At 49.2% G+C, this 26,258-nt stretch overlaps 1 protein-coding gene across 2 annotated transcripts in view; it reads left to right on the top strand.

Moving 5' to 3' along the window:
- LOC143369081 (uncharacterized) overlaps positions 1 to 26,258 on the top strand; it is a 170,726-nt gene that overhangs the window by 37,275 nt on the left and 107,193 nt on the right. For both annotated transcript variants that reach the window (XR_013085334.1, XM_076812520.1), the window contains exon 2: positions 1,384 to 1,556. The gene's annotated coding sequence lies outside the window, so the exon portion shown is untranslated. The remainder of the gene's footprint in view (positions 1 to 1,383; positions 1,557 to 26,258) is intronic.

The following is a 26,258-nucleotide window of genomic DNA, read 5'->3' as shown; positions in this document are numbered from 1 at the left end:
TTTTTCATTTGCGCTGGAAACAAAATATACATCTAAGCGACCGTTGGGTTGCCAGCCCGTCCTCGCCGTTCGATGTAATCGGGATTGCTCGAAAATTCATTTTCATGAAATCGCCAATTTCCGATATTCCCCCGATCGCATTCATGACGTACAAAAAAACAGTATAGGTAGCCACGTATATTTGACAAAAAAATAATAGAAACTGCGGCGTCCGTGAGATGGTAATGCGGTCTCTTTTATTCCAAGCAAAATATTCCCCTCGATGATCTTCATTTTCGATTACAGTTAGTTAGTAAAGAAATGTCATCGCTATGACATTCAAGAGTTCGGTAACGGATACAAGCTGGGGTCTCGTATTAGGAGATGTCGTCATATTCGGCAACTTTACCCTAATTCCGTATTTTGCATCGGAAATCGCGGAGTCAGAGGAAAATGTTGCGACAGCCATTATTACGAGCATTGAAAGCTTCCGAATAACGACGCCAAAAGGTGTAATTAAAATCATACAAAAATACGCGCTTCGATCTTTAGATTTACTCGGAACGTATCTGCCCGGGTCCGATAACATATTTCATTAAAATTTCCTACCGAATCCATTAATTGAACTATCCGTTACAAGCATTACTTTGCGTTCCTTTTGAGCCATGGTCGTGCAATGTTGTCCCGTTGTTATAAAATCGATATCGAGAAAGAGTCGGCTGTGAAGCTCGCGAGACCGTGAAGCACCATTTACACCGGCTCCGTATTAGCAGCCAGGTATCCGACAACGGGCGCCATATATTCCTGCCAGCTGTGTATCGAAGCTAGGAATCGCGGTGGCTGGTGGCGAGCGAGTTTTCAGCCGGCGAGATCCAGAAATCGCTTCGGTGGCGGCTCGGATGCGGAGTGTATAGGCCGGATCGCGACGCGGCGCGACGACGTCGCGCCGCGGCATTCGAGCTCCGCCGGCAGAAAACGTACGGGAATATAAATCAGCGTCGTAACGAGTAATCGATCAAGATAATGCATTGGGAATCGGGGAAAAAGTCGCGCGGACAGACCGATAAATAAGGACAAATAGAGGCGGGCCGCGAGAACGATACGGCGGATACGAGCGAGCGTCCGACAGAAAAACGGGACGCGTGGCGCCCCATCGACGTTAATCTGCCCCCGTGTGTGCACGCGAAACCGGGAAAGGGACGGAGAGAAACAGAACTGGGTGATGGGATCTGTAGTAGGGGCACAGAGAGAAAGAGAGAGAGAGAGAGAGAGAGAGAGAGAGAGAGAGAGAGAGAGAGAGAAAGAAAGGGAGAGAGGGAGCGTGTCGCCAGATATACACGACACGTACGGCGAACTCCTTTTTCCGATCGTGTAAAAGAAGTTGACTCGATGCTGGATTTACAGAGTATCGGCTGAAACGCGGCCCGAGGCCTCTCGATGCACCGTGATTAAGACGTCCCTGGATCTGGCCGAGTGGAGGACTGGATTCAGCAAGCGAGGGAATCGGGCGTCGCGTGTGAAGGATCTATGATAATGGACGGATCGCAATCTGCTCAACTGCCCAGGGATACCTGCGAGTGAGTTGATATAACATTTCGTTTTACTCTTGCACCAGAGTACTTTGTTACTTACTTGGCCGAGCTGACTCCACTGGAATAAGAAAATGAATCGGAGATCTATCTTCCACCTCTTAATTATCAATGCTGTGAACGTCATAATAGACGACAGACAAAGAACCTCTCGATAACACCAAAGGACTTTGATACTCAAAGTCCACAGGGATGTGCCTTCGCTAACGCACGTTTAATCCCGAGGCACGGGCCATAAATTATTAATGCCATAAACACGTTTAAACGTTCCCAGTGGATTCTCCTCCCTTCCTCGTGAGAGGCTGTGCGACATCCTTTTCGCGTGTCCTGCATGACGAATGACGTATTGACGCCGAGTCGATCTTACTCGCGTTTGTCCGACGAAAAAAGCTCGGCTCGCTGCGAGAAGCATGCCGATACCCCAGCACGCTTGGCAATCGTCAATTGCCAATAAAACTCGACTTTAAGCCAGGCTGCCGGTACCCATGATCCAATCGCAAATCAATTTATCCTGCCATCCGACACGGGCACGATAAAAAAATTTCACTACCGGGATGTATTTCCTCGTGGATGTTCGCGCGATACGCCCGAACTATTATGCTACCCCCGTATTAAAGGTGGATACAATTTTTCGGTTGGCTACCTAGCGTGGCCGGAGCACAATGGGACAATAGGAACGTTTGATTGTTCCAGTCGCTATACGCGGTTGGAGAGCCAAGAGAGAGAGAGAGAGAGAGAGAGAGAGAGTAAGAGAGTGATTAAATGTCTCGATTAATTAGAAATTACGATTTTACTCTAAAAGTGAGCGTTAGGGGGAATTCGAGCCACTGATTTCAGGGAAAGGTTTTGCATCTTTCTTAATTAGTTTGATTGGCCCTTCCTTTGTGTTGACCAGTTTCGACTATTACGATTGTTCGCCCGATTTTAATTAAACCTCCGGTGGATTCGTTTCGATCATCGAGTCGAGGTGAATCGACGCAAGCACATTTCCCTTTACGCAACCGCTATTTCCGATCGACGATCTAACGCATCGGACTTGCATCTGAAAACAGTCGATAGGCACCGTGACAGGTCATGAATATTATCGACGAACGCCCAGCGACCGTCCAAGATATGTACAAGTATTTCCTGAGTGGCAGTATACCTAACGCGTGACACAAAGCCGGATTAAAGTGCCGGAGACTTGGGAGTAGAACTAGAGATCTCCCACCTGCATTCGAAACGAAGCCTTCGACGTCCACCTCGTCTTAATTATTCAGAAACGCCGGGAAACTATGCATACATTGTGCCGTCTATTTATTCCCTTTACGACCCACACGAAACGCGCGTCGGGAACAATATTGAAAACGACCGTTCGACTTTTTATCGGCGGGTTTAATGCGCCGGCGTTCCGGGAACTCGAATCCAGAGACGTCGCGATCTTTAATTAATACGGACGAAACATTTCTCCGTGGGAGTAATAGCTCGGTTTGTCTCTCGCGTGCCTCGCTTTATCCTCTGTTTTTGCTTCTTCGCTCGCACTTCTGCATTATTAACCTCCGTCTTTCTTCCCTACGTCGTCCCCTTTTGCGTACAACGTCCCTCGGATACGACACACGGGCCTGCCGCGAGTTCCATCCATCAATTATCGGTCGCAGACAAGTTGCAAGAAACGCTTTATCGAACGTAGCCACGTCGATCGAGGGAGAAACGGTAGCGCGATAACCAAACAGCGCACAGTGCGTCGAAGTATATGGGCGTTCGGGACAAAACTCATAATTTTTGAAACAATCAGTTTTCGACCTAAATACTCTAATACTTTTTTAAAGAGAGTGTAAAGATGCATCGATTGCCATATAATAATATATACAGTTTCATTAGAAACATTGAGGTGATCTTGATTTTTTATCGAATAAAATTTTTTTTATCAATGTTTACTTTTGCAATTTATTGTCAACTGAATACTGACTAACTTTTGTTCGAAACATTTTTTTTATCAAATTATTTTTATCACGTGTATTTGATGTTAGAATTTTTTCATTAAAATATATTTTAAATATATAACAAGCTTTCCTCAAATCGTTGTCAATCATTTCCAGACATTCTTTTATATTTAAAAGTACCAAAATGTGGTCATAAATTCCATAAATTTTTTTGCTTTGGTCTAAAGAAATGCACTTTTCAAAGATATTAGAATTCTTGACCTGCACACTTCTTTCTAAAAAACTTTATTTCTCAAATAATCGCAGGTAGTAGCAGATAAGGGCGCCATTTTCATAAAGTATAAAGTTAGGCGAACCAAATATAAAAAAAATCATGCATACGTTTTGTTACGTATTTTTTGCAAAGTCGGTTGGAATAAAATTTTCATTCCCGGAGCTAAGAAGTTTTCTAATGATCAGTAAGGCCATAAGCCTAACAAAAATTTTGAAGCACACATACCCATAATACTATTTAGAATCCGTGGTTAATAAAGCGGGTCAAGATTAATAAATATTCTTAAGCTCTAAATAAAAAGAATTGCGAGTGACGCTTGAAGTAATTAGTTTCCAGGTTAAGCTGATAAATAACATCATAAACAACTACGGTAGCCTAGCAACTATAACCAAACTCGATTCCTGAACATCTTGATGTAAATATTAGATGATAAATATCACCCTGCAAAATGTTTGATTCTTCAATTTTTGTCCACGTATCAACGCACTGTGCAGCGGCGTAAATCGATACGTGATCGCAAGCTTCGGTTATCAGAACCGTGCATACGCACGCATCTGGCGTGCATACTTGTTAGGATTAATGAATCTTTAACGAGCCTGAGAATGAGGTGGTATCTTCGAATGAAACAGATCATTTGAAGTAATGTCTGCTATTCGCGTCCATGGACCACCCCTTCTCGGAGAACGCGACCGTGAAACGGAACACGGTTGCCTTTCTTACTAAACGTCGAAGACACGATGTGACATTTATCATATCATTACCGTGAACTGTAATGATGTCTGGGATACACGAGCTGACGTAACATTAATTTGAAGAATGATGGCACGCATTCCGTGCCAGACGATGTCGTTAATTAACAGAAGGGGCCTTTTGAGGCGATGTACGTACATCAAGTTTATGCTGGGATTAACAATACCAAGTACCTACATTTTCTGCATTTTGCAACTATATTGTCGTCGAGATTCAGATCCGCTGGGGTGCAGAGTAAGCGGCGGGAAAAGCGTCGAATTTCTTGGCCCCAGCGAAAGAGGACGCAGTCGTTCGTAATTAGCAAACGCGTCTCGCAAAGTGGAAACGCTTAGAGGGACGCTTGTCAAGGGAGCAAATTGCAGTTTTACTTCGGCACGTTTATCAGAGAAACGTGTTCCCGAGATTGCAGGTACGACCGTGTTAAAACAAAGTCACACCGTCGGATGTCAGCTACAGCGGGGCATATGTACACCGTGCTCGTGCAAACAACGCGGTTTCACGCGGGCGCCAATTAGCTAACGACGAAAGTTTGGGGGGCGACGCCGACGAACTAATCAAGATACCGTGGATACCGTAATCACCGTTGATACCGTCGCGAGACATCGTCTTCTCGCCGTCAGGACGTCACTACGCGCGATCAAATGAAAAAGAGGCCAATATCGAGGGAATCACCTGATACAGGGTGGCAACCTCGATGCTTCGAATTTAATTATCGTGGTAGCTGATCACGGGGCAGGTATGATTTTCGGGGACATTCGGACGAAAATGTTATTGAGAATTTTTTACTGGCAAGGCGAAGGAATGTGTATAAATTTGTCGTATCTCAAGTGAAGCGCCATTCCACGGGGCCCCCCGTGTGTTTAATTCATGCATAACTTTCTACACTTTGCAGGAAAGACAAACATAATCCCGGCGAATTGAATTCTACTCAAATATTTACGACCCCTGACAAACAGGCCAACGCAACCAAATTTCTCACGAGGGAGTGTAGCTGTATGAAAATCATTATTTCCTCAAATTCCCAGATGCTCTTGCTTATTAACTTATTAACGAAGAAAGGCACCGCCTTCCTCTCGTCTGTTGTATGTTTCTTGGACTGGAACGATACCCGCTTGTTCTTCATCGCAACATTTCCTCTCGGTTCTTCCTTTCCTCCTCTCTGTCACTGACCCTCCCAGGTCATCACTTCGGTCCTCCTTTTTTCCCCCTCGGTCTCTTCATCCACCTCCCTGCTCCTCTTCCCCGGTGTTCCTCCCGGCACGCTGCAAATCGGCGTGTACGCAAAGGACGTTCCGCGCGCGGCCGACCACGAAATAATAATAATCATCCTTTGATAATGACCGGGCAGCGTGGTTGGCGCAGCACACGATGCCACTAAAAGGTCCTCGTTCTCTTAGCGCATCCTCTTCCTTGTCGTGACCCCCTGCCGCGTTCCTGTCACTCGTCGCCCTCTATCATTTCTATCCGAAATCGTTGCTTTTTTCGGGAAACGTGGGAACGGAGGACAGTCCGGCAGCGGTGTCCTTCGCGATTTCCATCGTCGTTTTTCTGAAATCCCCCGGATCGACGAGGCTGAACAAGACCAGCTTCCGTTCGCGATTAACGATCGAATTCCGACAGAGACGATCGCCAGGCGTGCACGGCCCCCGTCCTCGTCTCCCAGAGCGACGCTCGTTACTTCCTTTCACGCGTCAGGCTTGTCGCGACGGAAAAGGAAAATCGCCGGGACCGTTCTCCGGTAGCAACCCGAGGATTTACCAAAGCAAACGACCTTGAAGATGTAGCCGCTGCGTCGCTCTCCCAGCCGGCTTTCTATTCCTGGCTCCCGCGATCCGAGCATTTGCGTTACCCTCGCACGAAGGTGTTCAAGACGCCCGGACGTAACACGGACGTGCACTCAGCGTTTTCGATTATTCAGGAACGGGAAAGGACACGTTCCGCGATCCTGTCGAACCCGGCCGGGCACTCACACAGTGCTGACGGCGCGCATGCACGGTGCACACGTACATACGGGGCTGGTTAGCGAGCGAGAGGACCGGGGCGAGTTCGGGGCCGCAGCAACAATGGCCTGATTGATATCTGGCGGCCGGCATCAAAATAATATCGCGGCGATAGGCACGCCGGGACGAGGTTAAAAGCTTAACGAGTTACAGGCATGATATTGGATCCAAAGAAATTTATGGTCCTTGTAGTACCCGGTGGGCCCCGCTTGCCTCCCGCGGCGCGGCGCGCCGCGGCCCACGGACCCTGCGGTCCACCGCTACATCAATAAGATACCGCGCCGAAATAAATTCGCTGTTTTGACGGCGTTTAATAATAATTCGCCAATCCTACTTGCTTGCCGGTCCCCGTGCGGGGGTGCCGCGCCGTTCACGGGGTGACGGTAACGAAATATCGCCGGGGCTTCTGCGCACTCAATTCCCATAAAACTTCACGTTTTCCAACCTCTTCACTTAGTAGACGCGAACCCTTTGGTTTCACCTACCTCGCTTTCCAAGCAGTGTCGGGTATAAAGCGCGTGATAGATTTAGGGCCCAAACGTGTCGGAATAATTTGCGTACGCCCAGCAAAGCATTTCCAGGTTGCACGCTCTTCGGCGCTCGTAAATGTGCATATTACTCTCTCGCCGAAACTCGATGACCAGACATCCTTTCATCATGATTCACCGCATCCACTTTGCACCAGCACGACGCAAGAAGTGGCAGGGGATGAAGACGTAGCCACCGCGGCGAGATATCCCCGTGCTTCTGCGTCTTTGTCTTCGTCGGAGTGTACCCTTTGCTTAGGTATTTCCTGGAGCCGGGCTGCGCATTAGCATTTCCGTTACCGTTACCCTCCTCGTGGGTACCGTCCACGGAAATTTCTGTCGTGAAACACGGGATACGGGGCGCAAACCTGCACACGATACGACCGCAACTTGTACGAACACGGAACACTTGACTTTGGTCCCTGCGCCAAGCATCGAAACTTCCATTTAATTAATACTTGACCTGTACGGCCGAGATACGTTTCATCTTTCCCTGTGCGCTCCCGCTCCGTTAGCCTTCGTTCCCCGGGCGAGGTAATTAATATTTTTCATCGAGTAATAGAATAGCCGCCGCTCAAAGATGGAACATTGGACGCGGTGGTTGTATACATACCTATATTCGAAGCCACGTCGCACAGTGGTACATAATGACATTTTTTGTTCAAATCACCCTACAGGTCGTAATTTTTCAGAAAACTTGACGAGTTTTTTTTTAAATTCTTCGCAATTAAATTCTCTATCGATCTGTCTAGACGAAATTTTGAATTTAGTTGCTGATTTTTTTATATTTAGCGAATTATACAGCACTTTTCGAAGGTCAGTATCTGTGGGCTTTTTTGGCCGCCTGTTCCGAATTCAAAGTCAGATTTTCGAAATTGAAGGTGGTGAATCCAATATGTTGAAGCAACATTTCAGAAAATGGGCTTATTCGGAAGAAACATAGTGCGCCTAGATTTTTGGGGACGCTGATTACGAATATGAGGTAATTATTATAAAGATCAAATTTTTTTATTTGTACCATAAGTTTAATACTGTAGATCAAATTGTAAAATTTAAAATGGCGGATGGGCATTCGTATTTTGACAAATTTTTACGCATCTCATAAATGTGTACGTGATGTTGCATATTTAAGCCTATTCGTCTGTGTTCATACGCGTTCTTATAGTTGCTCACGGATACTGATATAAAGAAAATCAGCAACAAAATTCAAAATATCGGTCAGGCAGATGGATAGAGAATTTAATTGCGAAGAATTTAAAAAAAATCGTGAAATTTTCTGAAAAATTACGACCCGTAGGGTGATTTGAACAAAAAATGTCATTATGTACCACTGTGCGTCGGTATCGATGTGCACGTTTGCACGACGTCGACGGTGGGAAATGGAGTTGGCGGTTCTTGCCAAAGTTCCAAACGACGCCTAAAACTGACGTCTGGCCTTTAGGGAAAGTTTCACGGCCTCCGCGGTTGTTTGCATTCCCACATTTCCTAGGCCACCAGAGACAAATCGTTGTCGGTCCCAACTGCCATCCATCATCGGCGTCTTAGCGGCGATGGTGGCTGTCTGGTGCAAACACGGACGACGCGAAAGAATATGCCTCTATGATCGACAAAGTTGCTGGAAACAGTCGAAGCCCGGGCGGATAGTGTAAAAACTGCCCGAAGGCTAAAGGAAGAAAAGTATTTTCCGATAATTACGCAAAACCGCTTTTCTTCTCCGCGTCGTTTCCTTGGAAGTTTTAATAGTAGGTATCCCGTCAAGCGAATGCGAATGAAGTAAAGAATGGAGCCTGGTTTTGATAAACAATCTCTTCTCGTGAAGTCCCTTCTTTTATGCGTTATGCAAGCCGGTATTTTATCTGCAATTACAGCGAAAGGGCTCGAGGGAAATGGGAATGAAAATGCAAGAACAATTTATACAACTGATCCCAATGCTTCCAGAGCTAGACTGAGCAGAAATACACATTACTCAAGGATGGAACTGTACGCTCACCGCCGTTCGCCACGACAATCAAACCGATCACTGTCGATCGTTCCGTTCGAGGGAATCGTGACTGTCGAACACGGTTTCACAATTTCGCCGAGCGATTAGATCTCGCGAAGGAAGCGACTGATTGTTGGCTGCGATGTTGAATTAGAACACGTCCATAGCCACCGTGGAAGGCATCCCCGAGCCACTTAAGCGTTCCGTCTGGCCGACTGTCATTAACTTCCATCGTTTGTATCGCATGCTCGCTGGCATAATTATATTGTTAGGCTGACTAACGGTCGAAAGAGAGTCAGCCAGCGACGTGTTTCTTTCCTAGAACGTATTACATACACGCGGTCACCGTGCTGCGATCGTCCGACAGACGGGATAACGAGCAGCTGCTCGGGGAAACTTTTCGGAGAGCGTCATTACGATATCAGCGAGCATATATTTTACGGCAATGAAAAACCGTTGATCGATTGACTGCAATTGTTTCCTAGCGGGCTCATGATCACCGCTAACCCGGTCTGCCGAGCCATCACGGCGGGCGATTTAGTATTTATCCCCGTCTGTCGACCAATATCGATCCTGTTTCTGCACCGTCAGCCCCTCTTATCCTTCGGTCGCGTCGCCCAAGCAAGAAGGATCACCGCAGCGCGTTTAATCGTGGTTCCGGCGCGTAAAATAAAAGCGACTCCGTCTGGTTAAACCGCGCGGCGACTATAAATTGTATTAACGAGTCAAGTGTACGCGGCGGATCCTATTTGCATAATGTATGCTTATCTGGCACGTTTAATGGATATCTGAATGTCATCGCTAATGGATCCGGTAATATCCCGGTCTATCAGCGGCGGACGCGGGCCTTTCACGAAAATTTGAGGAATCTGGTCCCGCTGAGACGCGCTCGCTTTCGAAACAATAAAATATTCCCCGCTACGACCGGTCTGTCCCTAACGCAACGCACGGATGGCCCTCTGTCCGCCCACCTTGGCAAGCACCTGCCATCCGCCGGTCAATTATTCAGTAACGGTCGTGCTCGATCGACGTCGAATATCGTCGAACGGCTTTCGAAGGCCTCCACTCCCGAGTTTCCCGAATACCATCCTCCGCCGGGGTTATTCGGTTCCTTGATTCACGCCACGAAGATATTTCTCCGCCGCGGATCACTTGGAACGCTCGTTTCCCGCTCGAGGACGTCGAAACGGGGGCTCGAGCGCGCTCGGAGCGGCGCATTTTTAGCGAGTCGTATTCCGAGGTGCCGGCGCGCCTTTACCGAACTTTATGTCTGTTTTACGCGTGGACACGTGGCGCGATGGAAGAAGGAAGAGCCCGTACTCGCGTCGAATTCGCTACCACGGTAGTAATGTATGCCGCGAACGGGCGGACGGAACGGCGGCGTCGATTTGCCCAAAGATTTACAGCTGCCACTAAATATCCGTGGCTCGGTGTTATTATCGACTTTATTACATCCCCCGTCGACTGTCGAACAGGGCCGTTCGCGCCGCGCGCGCGATAGGGTTAACAGAAAGAGGCGAGCCCTGTTTCGCGTCTACGCGTCGTATATCATTCTCCGTCCTCATTGATTCCGCGCCGACTGGGAGCTCGTTCCCCGCAGGGGCGGAAGACGGTCCCGCGTGTCTATGACTCGCGCGTAACATTCGGCCAGACACAATGCAGTCTACGGACAGAATAGGGTTCCGAGAGTTGCCTGTCTCTTTTAGCGCCACCCTCCGAGAGACAGTTCTCGCTGTAAATAATGTTTCTTATCTCAACTGTCGCGAAGTATGGACTCCGGGGCCCGATGCCGCCGTGATACGATCGGAGAAACGTTTGGAGTTTATGTCGTCGCCGAAGCTGGGCGAGGGGGTGCTTCTTCTAACGTTGATTCCCGCGTCGCGTCGTCCCGTTCGTGTCTACGCAACCCCTTTCGCCCGTCTCGCGAGACTACGCCGACGGAAACGCGCGTGCGCGCAAAACGTAGAATGTCGCGGTCCTCGGATGAAGAGTGGCCCAAAAATGAAGCCTTTTTTAGCCTCTTTTTGGTCCCATGATTTTGGAACGGAATTTTGTGCCAAATGATACCTTATGATGAGACATCGATCGCAACAAATTTTCGAGTTGAGGTGACAATGGTTGATTCAATATGGTGGACGATATTAATAAAAAGCACCCACTACACAGTCATTTATATTTCATAATTTTTATTTTTTTTCGTGAAGTTTGAAAATCTAAGTTCAAATTCGTTGTTAGCAGTCAGCAAACCCTGGAAATAATTGTTTAAATTATCGGAATGACATAAATGTCCGCACATCGAAGCGTACGGGCTGACGCGTAACGAATTTTCACTTCTTCGACCTTCCGTATCTCAGAAACTAATTGTCACCTCAACTTGAAAATTTCATGTGATCGATATCTCATCATAAGGTATCGTTTCGCATAAAATTCAGTTCCAAAATCGTGGGACCGAAAAGAGGCTATTTTTGGGTCACTCTTTGGAGAATCGCGGGATACAGACTATACTGCGTCGGTAATTTTTCTTGACGCGGGACCTCGTAGATATTTAATATTCACGAGAAAGCAGTAGTTAATTGACGCTACTGACAGTGGCACGCTTGTATCTTATTGCGGATCTCGAACAAGGGACATTTGCATAATTGCTATTTTAGGCTAGCTGTCTTGCGACGCCACTTTTATTTCCCGCGGACGTAACGAATACGAATTGAATGGGATTAAAGTAACCAGCCTCCGGTTGTACGAAAACGGAGATACCGCTCTTGTAATAGAGCAGTGGACGTGCGGCACGAAGATACAAAAGTGGCGATAACACGGGTAATGAAATTCAGAGAAAAACAGGTATTGCATCGAAGGAATTTCATCGAGCAGCGAGCGCAGCAATGAGAGAGCATAAACATTAATCGTGCGCGAGGCGGATTCCCGAGGATCGCGGCATAAAGAGGAGATAAACGAACGACAGAATACGAAAACACGCTAATGATTGGCACCGAAGACGTGTCCTTCGTAACGGGACCCAGTCGGATGAATACGTTGCAGGATTTTTTTCAAGAAGTCCGTTCGTTAAGGAGCGTTTTATTTGACCGTGCGTGCTGTTTCGCAAACAGCTCGGTGAAAAGGCGCGGGACAAAGAGGCTAATTGCGCCCTTTAATCGATTCGTCGTCCCTTTGATATTTGTTTTTCGAAGCGTTTATGCGATCTGCCCGATGAGTCAGGTATTAATTACGGGGTCGTTTATCTTCGATTAACCGGCGATCCGCGTTTGAAAGGAAAAAGCTCGCGATGGTCGTTTTGGCCTAATGACTTGCACGGTGATATGCAATCGGGGAAATTTCATACGCGGCCCGCTTCTCCTCTGTTCGAAGGCTCGCGCGTTTTCAATGCGCGTATTGTCGTTGCCGGGTCGTCGTTATCGACCCCGGGATTTCAAAAAGATGCCCCTCGTTTCACGTGGCGGGCTCAAAGGGAGGTGCCGCGAGAGATCGCATCTCGACGACCCGCGATCGTCTGAAAGGCGGGATTTTTAACGCGACGCGGCCAGATAGATATCGTTAAATACAGGCCGTTAATAAGCGGCATTTAAAACAAGACGAGGGACGACAACGCCTCGACGTTCGCATTGTCCGCCCCCTCCGGCCACCCTGCACGGCCGAGCGACGAAATTTCGTTTGAATATACTTATTGTCGGGGTGCTCGGTGTGCTTGGGGTGGTGCGCGTGGCCATTCAACGGCGCCGCCGTTATCAACCGCGCTGGAATTTCGCCGGAAAACACCCCTTTTTGATTATTCATCGACGGTGGAAAAGGAGAAACCGCAGAGGCCGGCTTGCCAAAATGATTTCGTCGGCGATTGTTAGGGGGGGATGACAGTAGACAGACAACCACGGGCGCGATAAGAGCAAAGGAGACGGTGCAGGGAAACGCGGAGAAACGGAGAAAGAGAAGGACATGGGGTGGCCGGCGGGCGGGAGGGTGCGAAGGGGGATCGGTCGGAAGAGGGAAAGAGGACCAAGAACGAAGTGAAATTTATTCGCGTACAAACGGATGTAAATTTATTTAAATTACGCGATTTCGACCGGGGGGTTATTGTGGCGTGGCGCGAGCGGCTTTATTTGCTTTATCACTGCGTGGGACAAGGGATGGGCGTGGACCGTAGCTAGAGCGCGAGAAGAATTCTATTTTGCCGGGAAATTAAAAACTCTCTGGCGCGAGAGCCGCACTCCGTTCCCGTTTACATCGCCCACTGCCGGAAGTAAACTTCTTTTTTTAACCTTCGCCCCCGCAACTCGCACCCTCCATTTACGCCGCGTACGGTATTTAATCGAACGCTTCTTTGAGAATGGAATTTCGGCGGGAGGATTGATTCGAGTTTATTTGTTTATTTGAATATACACCGTCCGCTGCGGCACCGTTCTCTTTATATCCTGTAGAGTATTGTGGGACAAGAGTGCGCGCTTAAAGTTTAGACTTCCCTAGAATCCTTGGATTTCTTAAACAAATTATTTTTGTAAAAATGGTGCGCTTTAGAAGAGAAGTTTCGAAAATCCGCGAATAAGATTGACAGTTTTTCGAGCGTATTTCAAAAAATTTGTTTTCAATCAAAGAATCCGCACGTACAACGGAAGCTACACTGATATAGTTTATTAAAAAAAAATGAAATTTGATTTCGGACCTGCTGTTCCATAGTTACACATTCGACCAGCTCGCGTGGGGAGTCTAGAAGATTAATTAATATATTAAAATTTATGGATGTTTTTCTATTTATTTTGTTTTGTATAATCTCTGAAGACAGCGTACTAAAGGGTGGTAATACAAATTTTCTATGAAAACTGTAAATTATACCTGAAAAAAATTCTTAAAAATGGCTTACTTTTCCGGCCGTCAGAGTGGTGTGCTCCCTTAAGGAGACTAGGCAGTGAGATGAATACAAATTGTGACTAATACTTTTGGATAATGTTTGTTAATACTATAAACAGTAAAAAAAAATATTTGAATAATATATACATATGTATGACAGCGCTACAGTTGCCTGATATATAAGTGTTTTTTCTGGAGCCGCTGTAATTTTGCAGTGATTCTGGCCGTAAGAGATTGAATTGTGGAATATCCTCTGAAATTGATACTTTGGTCTGACCCCCATTCTGCCCTGAACCTATTGAAAAAACTTCAAAATTATAAAAATGGCGGCTGTAAAACGGCAAATTCAAAAGAAACTTGATTTTTCGCCAGAGAACAAAAAAAAAACAAAAAAAAATCGAGTTTCTGACTGCCTAGTCCCCTTAATCGACCCTGTTGTCTGTGAGCAGAACTGAAAACTTGGATTAGTACTTTTGAATAGAAGAATTTCAGCTCTTTTAGACGACGTATTAATTAAAATATTTGCTGATCAATTTATAGGAATAATATTGATTCCTAAAAATGAGAATATTACATCCGAACTAACGAATTCAGTACTTACCGCATTGTACGATAACAAAACGAAGCACAGCTGGATAATTCGACACTGGTGACTCTACCTTCATTGACAATTGACTGTGAATCACCATTCGCAACTGCCACAACTCAAACAATGAAATTCGAGTGGTGCGAACTTTTACCTACGTCTACTCTACACCATAGAAAGTTCCGTTGGGGGCCCACCTCCGAGACTGATAACGCCACGAAGAAATGGAGGATAAGCAAACGCTAGAGCAGCCCGTCGTACCCCTCCCGTATAAATCTGGATCCGTTGATGTTTCGCACGTACCTCGTTGGTAATAGGCAACGTTTCGTAACCAGTCCCGAGCACCGATTAATTTCGATTCGATCGGTACGCGTTAGAGTGGCTGGTATTTGCAGTGCTCTCATGATACATTACGCAACAGTTTTGCGACTACGTACGCGGACATTTAACATGGCCAGTGAATAATTACCTGTATCGCGTACGAACGCGCCCGTCTCTACACGTGCACGAGCGCGCGCCCGCGCGCGGCTGGAGCTGCTCGCTTTCTACGGATCTGCATAGCGCGGCCCGGACGACCTTAATTAGATTCGTTGTAGGAGCGGTCCGTGCGTCGTCTTTAAATACCCTCGCGGACGAGTAACGAGATAAATACTCGGGTTGGACGTAGTCCTCCGTATAAACCGAGAGGGATCGTTGATTATCTCGTTACTTAACGCGAGACCGATAGGCGCTCGCTCGCCCAGCGTCATTCCGTCGAAAGTCGAGAGCCATTCCGCGTACGTACGGAACGGCCGGCGACGATATTAATATCAAAATTGCCGGGTATTAACGAGTCAGTGAAAAGCTCCGTGGCTCCGACGCCGTGGATTACCGCCGCGGAAATAGCGCTCTTTAAATATCGTGCGTGCCCGGTTCAAGCGGTCGCCACCGGTTAACGAGATAAATAGTTCGTAAATAGGATAGACGCCGTATAACTCAGGGGGCATCGATTAGCTTGTTACCTCGCGCCGCTGAAATATGGCCTCTCTCGTTGGTTGGTACTTGTTGAAATGCGCCCGCGCGGGGTATGCCGGTGCGCTGGGCGGCCGTTGAATGTTTAATAGAGCACCCCGCGCATCCGCTAGCCGAGAACTTGAGAGAGCCTCGTCCTGGCTACGCTCGTGGTCCCCGTGTCGCTCTATCGCCGGCACTCGAGTCCTTGAAACCTCCGTCATCCTCCGGCAACCGTTTCTTCGTTCGTATCTGCGCGTCCATCGGATCGCCAATTAAGGATGCCGGGTGCGTAACGTCGATCGATTATTTTCGATGCGCGATGAAGTGGAGACTGGCCCAACGGAAGCAACGAGACGCAAGGAAATTTGCATTCGCCGAAATCGCGCTGCGCTGTGTCAGCGACAGTCCGGCAAGCCGGCCGGCAAGCGGGCAGGCAAGCAGGCAGGCAGACAGGCAGGCAATTCGAAAGAGCTAAACAATGCACGGCGATGGGCTATCACGGGATAGCAGCCGCGCTCGCGGTGCTTCATCTCGGGAACGAGGCAGCCTGGCTGCGAGCTACGGATTCGATTGAATTATTTCATGCCATCGATGCCGTCCTTCTTCCGAGCAGCGTATATCGGAAGCTACCGCCGCGAAACGGCGGCAGCAACAGCGGGAACGAGAGAAAACCGGAGGACGAAAAGGAAACGCACGACGCGAAGAAGACAACGGACAAGGACGAAGCGGAATAAGAATAAGAAGAGAATGGGAGGACCACTCGACGTTCTATACCTCCGGCTACTGCATACGCATTTATTATAATCCACGAATTCCCGAGGAGAACGATTCTGAACCGGGTTCGAGGGAACACCGTTTCCCTTCGATTCTCTCTCTCTCTCTCACACACACACACAGTCACTCGTTCGCTTTCTCTCAGGAACGTTCTCCCCCGAACCAGGAAAGACGGAAGAGAGATAGATGGAAGAGCGATGAGGAAGAGCGAGCGGGCGAGCGAACGATCTCTCCCGATGCGAAGAGAAAATATATCGTCGAAACAAAAGCAAGGAGAGAGGCAGCTCGCAGGGTACCCCAGTCGCGTTGGCGGGAGCGAGAGGGTAGGATCGAGTTCACGTTCACGGGGAAGGACGAAGGCGGCGCGCGGAGGATGAGATGAAGAAGGAAGGAAGGAAGAGATGGGATGGCGGAGCGAACGAGGGAATAAAAGAGAAAGAGGGATCGTGAAGTAGCTCTCGGTGGCTGCGGCAGTCCTGGGCCTGGGGTAACCTCAATTTTTGAGCATAACTCATGTGCGAGCGAGCTGCGCTTAAATCTTCTGTCCGAATAATAAGAGGAGCGCATTTACTTTGGGGCTACTGCGGTGACAACCTATCCGAAGCCCGTCCACGCACCGCCGACCTACGCTGCAGAGGATCCACGAGGCTGAAGGATACACCGAGAGAGAAAGGGAGAAGGAGGTACCTTGTGGGCTAGGGGTGTGTGGAGAGGGAGGAGGTAGCGCGTATTCCTGTTTGGCAAGGCCGAAAGAATCGTTATTCTCCGCTGGCACAGGTTGGCCGGCAACCTGCCTTATACCTTATAGTCCTTTGATTTCACCGATCCCGCGGACACAGTCCAGCCGCGCTCGCTGCTTTCTGCTCGCTGACTCGTCTTCTTTTCATAAGATCGTCCAAACGCGGTTGCGTGAATCCGTGGCTAGCTGTCGCCGGGTCCGATGCACTCCGCAGATTTGCGAGCCGCGTTGAAAACCCAGCTCCTTCCCTCCTCTCTTCCTCCCTTTCCCAGTTCTTTACGAGCGATCGCGAGCCATGGGAGAAGCTTCGCGCCAACCGCTCCGACGATTAAGGATCCGGATTAATCCGAACTTTTCTATCCGACAGGTATCTGATCGCTAATCCCGATACACGTGTAACGTGCTTTTCCTCCGCCAAGTTCGTATCTGGCTTATTCTTGCTCTCGAAGCGGGAACGGAGTGGAAATGAAGAACGTTCGGGGTTAACGAGCTTTCTCTCCTCCCCCACTGTTCGCTCGGCGATTGTTTCCACCGTAAACTGAAATCACTTCCTTCCGATGCATTTCTTGATTACGTGGCTAGGCGAGCGCAGGTTTCCACATCGGAGTATAATTCGCATATATTTCCCGACTAGTGTCACGGGTTCGCGGTAAACAGATACGTTTCCGTTTACTCTCCGCGTGTATCCGAGGAAGCGTTATTAGCTCGCGATATATACGCCGGGGAGACTAAAAGTCCGGGAAAGAATTCCAAGCGCATTCCAGCCACCCAATATTCCGTCCCGATTCTTCGGGATTGAGAAGAACACGCGTCCAACGTCGCAGACTGAAAAGGGGATGACGATGGATCGACTGGAATCCGCGGCTTCTGCGAATCGGCCGGACACGTCGAATCATTTACCAGGCTGTTCTACGCGGCACGTTCGCCGGATCGAACCGTACGAGGATCGGCGAAATTCCGCAATAGGACGTAGGGGTACAAGAAGCTCGCACTTAAGCGGGCTGCCTTGTGATTGGCCTCGGTAGCCAAGGAGCGCTCGATTAATGAGCCTGTCCGCTGGACGTCGACTAGCTCGTCGAACGTGTCGACAATGGGGAGTAACTGCCCGGATGAAAAAGGGACGTTCAGGGACATGGAAAATTGTATGTAAGCAGGGTGGATCGAGATCAATCGCCGTGGCGAAGTTTTAATCGAGACCTGGTCCTGATAAAAAGCATTCACGGTGGCTGCGCGCAGCCGCTGCTCGCTGACAAGCCAGCTACATCGACAGATGTAGTGGATGTAGTCGATGCTGAAGCCGAAGTTATACCAAGTTACGATGCAACTACCGCAAACGCGGAACACGCCGACTCCTATTTGTTGTTGCTAACAAGGTTAACTACGGCAGCTCGCGGTTGCGCTGCGTGGCTGAAATTAACGACGATTTTTCGCCTGCGAGGCACTCGGAACCACGAATAATTGACCGATGTTGAAATTGCAACAATCTGTTTAATTAAATCAACACTGTCGGAGGGTAACCGGAAGCCCCGAAAGTTCAGATCGTCTGGTACTAAAAAGGCGCCTACGGGAAAGTTTCTGACGGCTTAGACAGCTCGTATTAGATCACGGCGAACTTTCGCGGATCGCTAACTCGCCAGTCGAGGTATATAGGGGGGAAAAAAGAGCATAGTGGTGGCGAATAGTTTGACTTTATAAATATCGCATGTATAATGGTTTCGCTGACTCTTCCGGAACTTCGATAATTAGTTGGAGCATAGTTTAGCATCCTGTCTGCCCACCATTCGCCGTTCTGGTTTCTTCCCTGCCTACACAATTCCAGCCGACTAAAGCCCGACTGAAATTCTGCTGTGTGGTTCGATAGCTCAACTGCCTGCCGCCAACAAGTGTGCGCAGGGTTTATCAGCCGTTCCTTCGTTCTTTCCATTGTTTCTTACAAATCGACGAGGGGAATCGATCGTTTTGCAAATGCTCGATTCCATAAAATATCGCAGAGCGAGCAGCACTTTCGATAACTCGGAGCAGTGTAGCGTTCCGAGAAGCTATGGATTAATCTTGATTGATATCCAACGCGGTCGTCCTTGGGCGACATTTTTCCAAGACGGTCGCACGAGTTTTCGTTATTGGAAGAAATTAGCAGGTGCCGCAGTGGGGTGGGTTCGAAGGAGGCTTCGCCGGTCGGTAGTCGGATAATTGACGTTCTCGTATGACGCGCATCGAGACGTTCCTAATAACACGTCGAAGGTAGCTAGTAACCGCACTCTGCCTGCCGCGATGCGTGTTAGCGATTGAATCGATTTATCAATCATATGCTATCGCGACCGGCGATCGTATCCGATCGGTCCGGTCGACACTAAGTTACGCATACGTCTCCTCTCCGGGACGGGTACGCCTTGTATTACATATTTCTACGTGTACCACGGGAACGCGTGTAAGCGCGTGCAATCTCACACGCACACGCACGCGCGCCAGTCGATCCGCGAGATGCGAGCCGGCGATCGTGCGAATCAATGAATCGGGATCGCGTCACGTAACGCGAGGAAATTGTTGTGCGTGCATCCTGTTGAACCGAACGAAACAGCCTGGCTAGGTGATCCTCCAGTACGCGCTCGTAATGGGATCGTTATTGATATGGCCGATCGATAAACCATTTCTTCTCTCCCAGGTCGCGTAAAGATGAGAGATAAGTCGGTGGCTCTTGCTTCCTGCGCGAAAACAGATTCCATCCTCTGCATGTTCTAGCTGGAAAACAACAGGGGTATCTGTACGTACCCGTTGCTGGAACGCAGCACTTGAAGAATTAATCCCGTGTCCTTTTACTGGCGAAATTTCGGCCTTATCTCGCCAGATAAACATGTTCCCGGCGTGGTTCTACATCTGGCGTACAAGGTCCGCGTTTCTTTAACCGATAAGACGCCCGTACACCGGTCGGTGGATGCGCGAATCTCTAGATTGAGATTGCGTCGTGTATCAGTCGTATCTTCTGCTGTAGATCTGAACCGCGTCATCGATACTCCACATGGGTGGACCATTCCACCACATTGTTGTTTATGTTTTTAGCGTTATTATACTTGAATCGTAAGTTTTTCATCTTGCGTATCGCTCGTTGGAAATCTGCAAGCGTTCTGGGGCTTTAATCATTCACGTTCGTTGAAAGTTAATTGACTGTCTCGCACTTGGTCGCGCGAAGCGTGCAGGATGGGCACAGGAGGGAGCATAAATTAAGATTGAAAATAAATTTCATTCCGATCTAATCCCGCTGTCGGGTAAGACAAAATACCCCATCGGGGTGTTCGCGAATATCCAGCGATCCAGGAGATTTGCATCTGCGATCGCGTCGGTCCATCAGCAGCGCGGAGCTGCAGGAGGGAGAGAGGAATCTCGGACGGGGAACAGAGATGACCATCACCTTTAAGCATCGCCGTGTCGTCGCTACCAATACCGACATCGGCTGGCACACTTTGGCTAAGTCACTTCGAAAGCGGACGTTCCGTAGATCAAAACTGAGATTGCAGGCCAAAACTCAATCGTAACTTGGAAACGTGGTGTATAATTAGCACGACTGTTGCAACCGATATCCCGCGGTGCGGTTTGACTCCGCATCGCAGAAACTAATTGACTGTTGAAAGGTGGTTTCGCGGCATCGATTCGCCGCGTAGTTTCCACGGATACCGTGGAAGATAGTATTAACATGGTATCGACATAATTTGCCCAACGATTGTAATTGGTCGGAATTAATTAAACAGGGCGCAACGCGTGCGCCGCCGTTTGCTTCGTGCTCCGTCAAACGCGCTGTTCCTAGGTGCCTGTAACGAGATTTCAGTGGCAGTTATTTTCGGAGACGAAGAAAATAGAATTTAGATACGAGTTTTAATGAGTTAATAATGAGGTGGAGAGAGGATGAAGGGACGAAAATGGATTTCTCCCAAAGTAGCACATGGCCAAATCGATGGCTTAGGATGGAATCACCTGCCTGCACCAGCCAGTCTTTAGCTGTTATACGATGGCAGGATCGGATCACAGGAAATCTTGGGATATTTTACGACCAGCTGAACGGTAATCTCGAGTACACCGGCCGCACCAGAAAAACGGCAAAACCCTTAAGAAATTGAAGTCATAAAAATCGTAACAAGAACGCGACGACTTGTGATCATCTTGTACCTACTATGTTCGAGCCCCGATCGGGTAGCGTAAACCTCGAGAAATGAAAATTGCGACACGAGCTTGTCCGATCCGGCAGAGGGGATCGCGTCGTAGGAATCCGAGCGTAAGGACGGGGATATCCAAAAGGACGAGCGAAGGACAAAAGAGCTGGGCAATCGAAAAAGCCGAGGGCCCTATCCGCCGGTGCCACCGAACCGGGGTAACCGGGGTACCGGGGTACCCGCAACAGCCAACGCACGCTCCTCGTGTATCGCTCCGCGGGCGGCTGGTCGCAGACATGGGCGCTACAAATGGGCGGGCCAGCCCGTGGTGCCCTCGGGTCACAAGGAGGAAACGCACGGCCCTGCCGGCCACATTGGGCTTGAGGTGCGAGCGGGATGCATGCCGTGGAACGGTTGGACAGGTGAGAGAAGGCGAAACAGGAGAGCGATCGACCAGGTAGAAGAGGAAAGGGGAGAGAACGAAGAGGCCGACAGTAGGAGGGGATGATAGGGCCCGAAGAGGGACAGAGAGGAGACGAGGTGATTGTCTGGGTCGCGGAGAAGGGAAGAGACTAAGAGACGGCTCGAAAAGTGGTAGGGGCCCGTGTGCATCGGAAGGTGTAGGGAGAGGGAAGGGCCCCGAGGTAAAGAGGGCCCTATCAAGGTGAACCACTTACACTTTACCGACTGGATTACACTCAGCGATTGAACTCGGGCTCCGGGCGCATAAGGAAGGGTCGCTCGCATTGCGTGCGATCCCCGGTGCCGAGAAACCCGTAGGAGTAAAGGGGGACCACGAACGGGACAGACGAGGAGAGGAAGACGTGGAAGAAGAAGAAGCAGACGAGAGCGTTTCTAGCAGCCAGAACTCGTTTGCCTGCGAAACGCGGACTGTCCGTCAGCTGATGTTCACGCGGAATGCTCGTCCGGCTCGCCGATAGAGGATAAAATAGTTTATTGCTTAATCTGGGATACGCTTTTACGCGACGGTTTTATGGAAAGTTATGCGAAACGATCGAAGGCGAAGCAATGGGGATTCGGGCGGGCGGGCTTTCGTTACGCGTGCAGCCTCGGCATCGGGAGCTTTATTATGCATAAATTTACGAGCAGGGGGTTTATTTGTACGAATCCTAGGAGCGTTCCGTTGAGGAGCGGGCGTTCGATAAACTTTATACAAGCGACCCCCGCTTCGTTGGCACCGGGAATTCGAGTAAACGCACTGAAATCTGCCGGCTTTTACGGTCATTCCGCGTGCCACGGCCAACTTCTCGTACGCTGTTGCGTCCAACGTCTCCGAGGGGAATCCGACGCGCGCGTCTCCCCAATATTTGATTCTGTTTGCCGTTTCAAGCACGGGATCACCTATTACTCGGCTGTGTCCCGGTCGACACTGAGAGCAACGGAACGGCAGCAAGGCGGAACTGCAACCGCCTGAAATCTACTTTCAGAAAAGTGAGAAGGAGAAATCGAAGTGGCGGACAACCATGGATATTTAACTCAACAATATCCACGGATGAAAAAATTGGAACAATAGAATCTCTACAGCACTCGGAACCGTTGCCACGCGCTGGAACTGTCCCAAAATATTTCACCTGCATCGCTTCAGAAAGGATTCGTCAGAATTGAGGTTAAAGGTTGCTCGATTGGAATATAAACTCATTCGATGACTTCGTAAGCCCCGTATCGCGTCGCAGCTATCTGGAAATAGTTTCGAGATCAGTACCCAGTGAAACGAGTAGAGAAAACGTTCTCTTTGAGACCAGGCGTCCAAAGTTCACAGGCATCGCCCGCGCTTTTGGAAATTCGTGCGCGTCCTGGCGCTCGCCCGAGTGGCGCGCAGCCATTGAAACAAAACGTTCACACCCAGCTCAGCCTGCCAGGCTTTCGCGAATTCCGAGAGGAAAACAGCCGCTGATTTATTACGCATCGGGTCAATTGAAAACACCTGCAATTCCAACCGCTTCCCGCATTGCGGTTTCGCAATCGATCCGTCGAGTTCGATTAATATGCCCCGTTATGCGATTAGTAGGTTGCGCGAGGTTTATTACACCGCGGCGGTGGAAAAATTGCGACGCGGGAAACTGGAGGCCTATAATAAATTCCTCGGACCGAGAACTTGCGGGGCTCGAGGAAATTTATTCCAAATTCTCGAGCATCGATTCCTCGACTTTCTGAGAAGCTTCTCCGTCTCTTCATCGCGATAATCACTCGCACCGAGAAGATACGAGAACTCGGAAGATTACTCGTCAAACTTTTCTTTGCTTGAAATTAAACGGAATCCCGATACGTGAAATGGTGAGCTCATCAGGCAGTACAGGCTTATCGAGTAAAAGTTCGCAGCAAAAGTATCGGTGCACGAAGTCTTGGCAGCACCGAGAGCACCGAGCACGACCGATGTTCGGACAAATTTCAGGGTTCGCAAAAATCGTCCGCGGCATTACCCTAAAAAATCTTTGCTCGCACCGCTAAAAAGCAAGCGCTTTACGGATGCGCCAGCTCATACGTGGCGGTCGTAACTTTTTCCGTGCTGATGCTGGGAGAAAAGAGGAAAGGCGCAGAAACGCGAGAACAGAGGGAGAGCGAGCAGGAGAGAAATGTGAGCGAGAGAGGTGATGGAATTTGAGAGGGAGACGGAAGACGTAAAATGTCGTGCGCGCACGCCCGCTCGTAATTGCAGTTTGCGTTTCTCACGCGAGAATCTTCGACGTGATCTTCGGCTCCGCAGGAAGGTAAGCCGACAAGAGGCCACGATAATTTCCGATGCACGATAAAATAGTTCGATTTATGTCGCCGGAGTGAGCCACGGTGGTTTTGGGGGAATTTCGGCGAGAAATTCACGATCGAGCGTGCAATGAAGTACGGAAATGTTCATTCTTCGATATTCCGTGGAGTTTCATATGAAATAATATGAACGTAGGAGCAAGTGGCATCTTCCCATTTGATCGTCGTCTCTTTACGAGCAAATTCGCGTGCTGTCGAATTCATCTGTAGTCCAGTGAAATTAAGATCTGTCTTCGGAATAAATCCCACCAAGCTAAATTTTGGTATGGGCCTTTATTTTGTCGCTTTAAACCTACGAAAAAAACTCATACCACCTTTTTTGTAGAGAATTTCCTAGGCTATAAATTGTATAATAACTATTTTTGTCGCAAAACTGCTAGATAACGAGATATTTGCGAAAAACCTTTGTTTCTTTCAACCCTCTGTAAAATTTTTAACGGCGGTCGGATCGATGGGGACTTTTGACAAAATAAAGGCCCATACCAAAATTTAACTTGGTGGGAATTATTCCGTAGATTGGGCAGATTTCCGTCTAATTTCACTGGACTATCTGGTGCCACGATACCGCAGTCACTTCGGCTTGGCCATCATATCCCGGAACAGTAAAAAGCGAGAGGCAGCGGCCGGTCGTATCAAGGAGAAATCGCTGGTGTATTAGCGCGATTACGTAGCCAGCGGAGTCATTTAATTACCGATGAGAACAATAAAAAGGAAGCACTTGTAGCGGGGCTAAGGAAGAGGGTATGTCTGCGACGGGCATACGCTGTTTTACGGCTGGGGGTATCGTATGCAGTCGGTCGTTCCTTTTAAATGGGGACGGAATGGGAAACATTCGCGGCGCTCGGGGAACCAGCGACATTTCGGTCAGACGTAGCCGCTGACGCAATAATTCCCGACGCATTATCACTCGCGGGGGCCACCGCGTGTATTTCTAGAACATTGAATTTTTCGGTCATCGAGCATTCCGCTGCGGCGCAACGTGTTTCGCGCCGCGGACCGCGTTCTTTGATTTTATCGGCTGGAATCCGAAACGAACGTCCCCGACCGGCTACTTTGCGCGGTCCTGTGTAATCCGCGATTCCGTGACAGTTCCGTGCATACCCGCGCGAATGCTTAAAATCGCGAAACACCGGACTGGGCGGGAAGCGAGGGAAGGGATGCAAGGAGAACGGGGCGAGACGGGTGAACGGGAAAGAAAAGGTAGTGGGACGCGTTAAACGGTTATCTCAGATCCATCGACCGATTTCCATTCAACGTTCTCCTACGACCCGGCTACATGGTCAGGATTTCCGTTCCTCGAGTTCATTTTCAATTTACCCAGCAGCCTGATAATGTCTGGGGACGGGGAAAAAGGAAACAACGAACGGAGAAACGAGCGTTTGAGACTGGGCGTCGCGATCGGGCGTCTACGTTCGACATAATTTCACAAAGACAATCGACGCAATCGGGGTAATCACCGGCCGTGCCAATCAACCGGCCCCCAGTCGCTCGTAGCTATAATACATTGTTCCGAGGCCGCGGAATAAGCGGAATTATGATCCGTATTTATGCGAGATCATTATCGCGCCGCGGAAACGTTTCTCTCTGGAAAGTATCAGATAAACCGTATTGTTCTCACGAAAGAAGGTTATATCGGGGAATAAAACCGACTCATTTCCAAGCGACGTTTACGAGCCCCGCCGACTTATACACCCCCGCCCATTCCCGCTTTTACGATTTATTCCGCTTTAAATATCCTTGGACCGTGTGCCGGTTTCAAATTTCGCCCGGCCATTCTTGTTCGATCCTCCGCGTTCAACGCGCTTTCGCGTTTTAACGATTACCCCCGATCCGTGTACCACGAACAAATGATTAATTCTGCCCTCGGCCTCGCGCCACCGCCGCCCCTCCCTGCCACTCGATTAATCGAGAAAGGTCACGCGCGGTCGGATTTTTCCAGCCAAGTTTCCGACCTCGTGGAGCGGCTCGATAATGCGCGACAATCTCCTCAAGCAGAATCGCGTGCCTCTGGCGTGACGCGCGGCGGCTGCAGGGTGGAAAATCGGGAAGCAATTTTCGGGGACGATCACCGATCCCCGCGAACAACAGCGACGCCGGTCCCAAAGCTTGGTACCGCGGCTTGGATAAATTATGTTCAACGGCCTCGAGCCTCTACGCCCCCGGTCGATAGTCCCGCACTTGGTCCCGTAAATATTGAGATCGTACACGCGGTCGACGAGCGTTATTCTTCAGCCTCGATAGGAACGCATCGACGCGTACAGGCGCCGCGTGCTGTGCCCTCGAAGCTCGACGAGTTAACGCACGCCATGTCGCGCTCGAATGCCACGTGCACGTATGACACGCGCTCGCACGAGCGGCCATTGTGAA

Source organism: Andrena cerasifolii, chromosome 5 (assembly GCF_050908995.1).
Source record: "Andrena cerasifolii isolate SP2316 chromosome 5, iyAndCera1_principal, whole genome shotgun sequence".
Classification (NCBI taxonomy): domain Eukaryota; kingdom Metazoa; phylum Arthropoda; class Insecta; order Hymenoptera; family Andrenidae; genus Andrena; species Andrena cerasifolii.
Note: the sequence above shows the minus strand (reverse complement) of the source record. Positions and strands in the feature narration are given on the sequence as shown.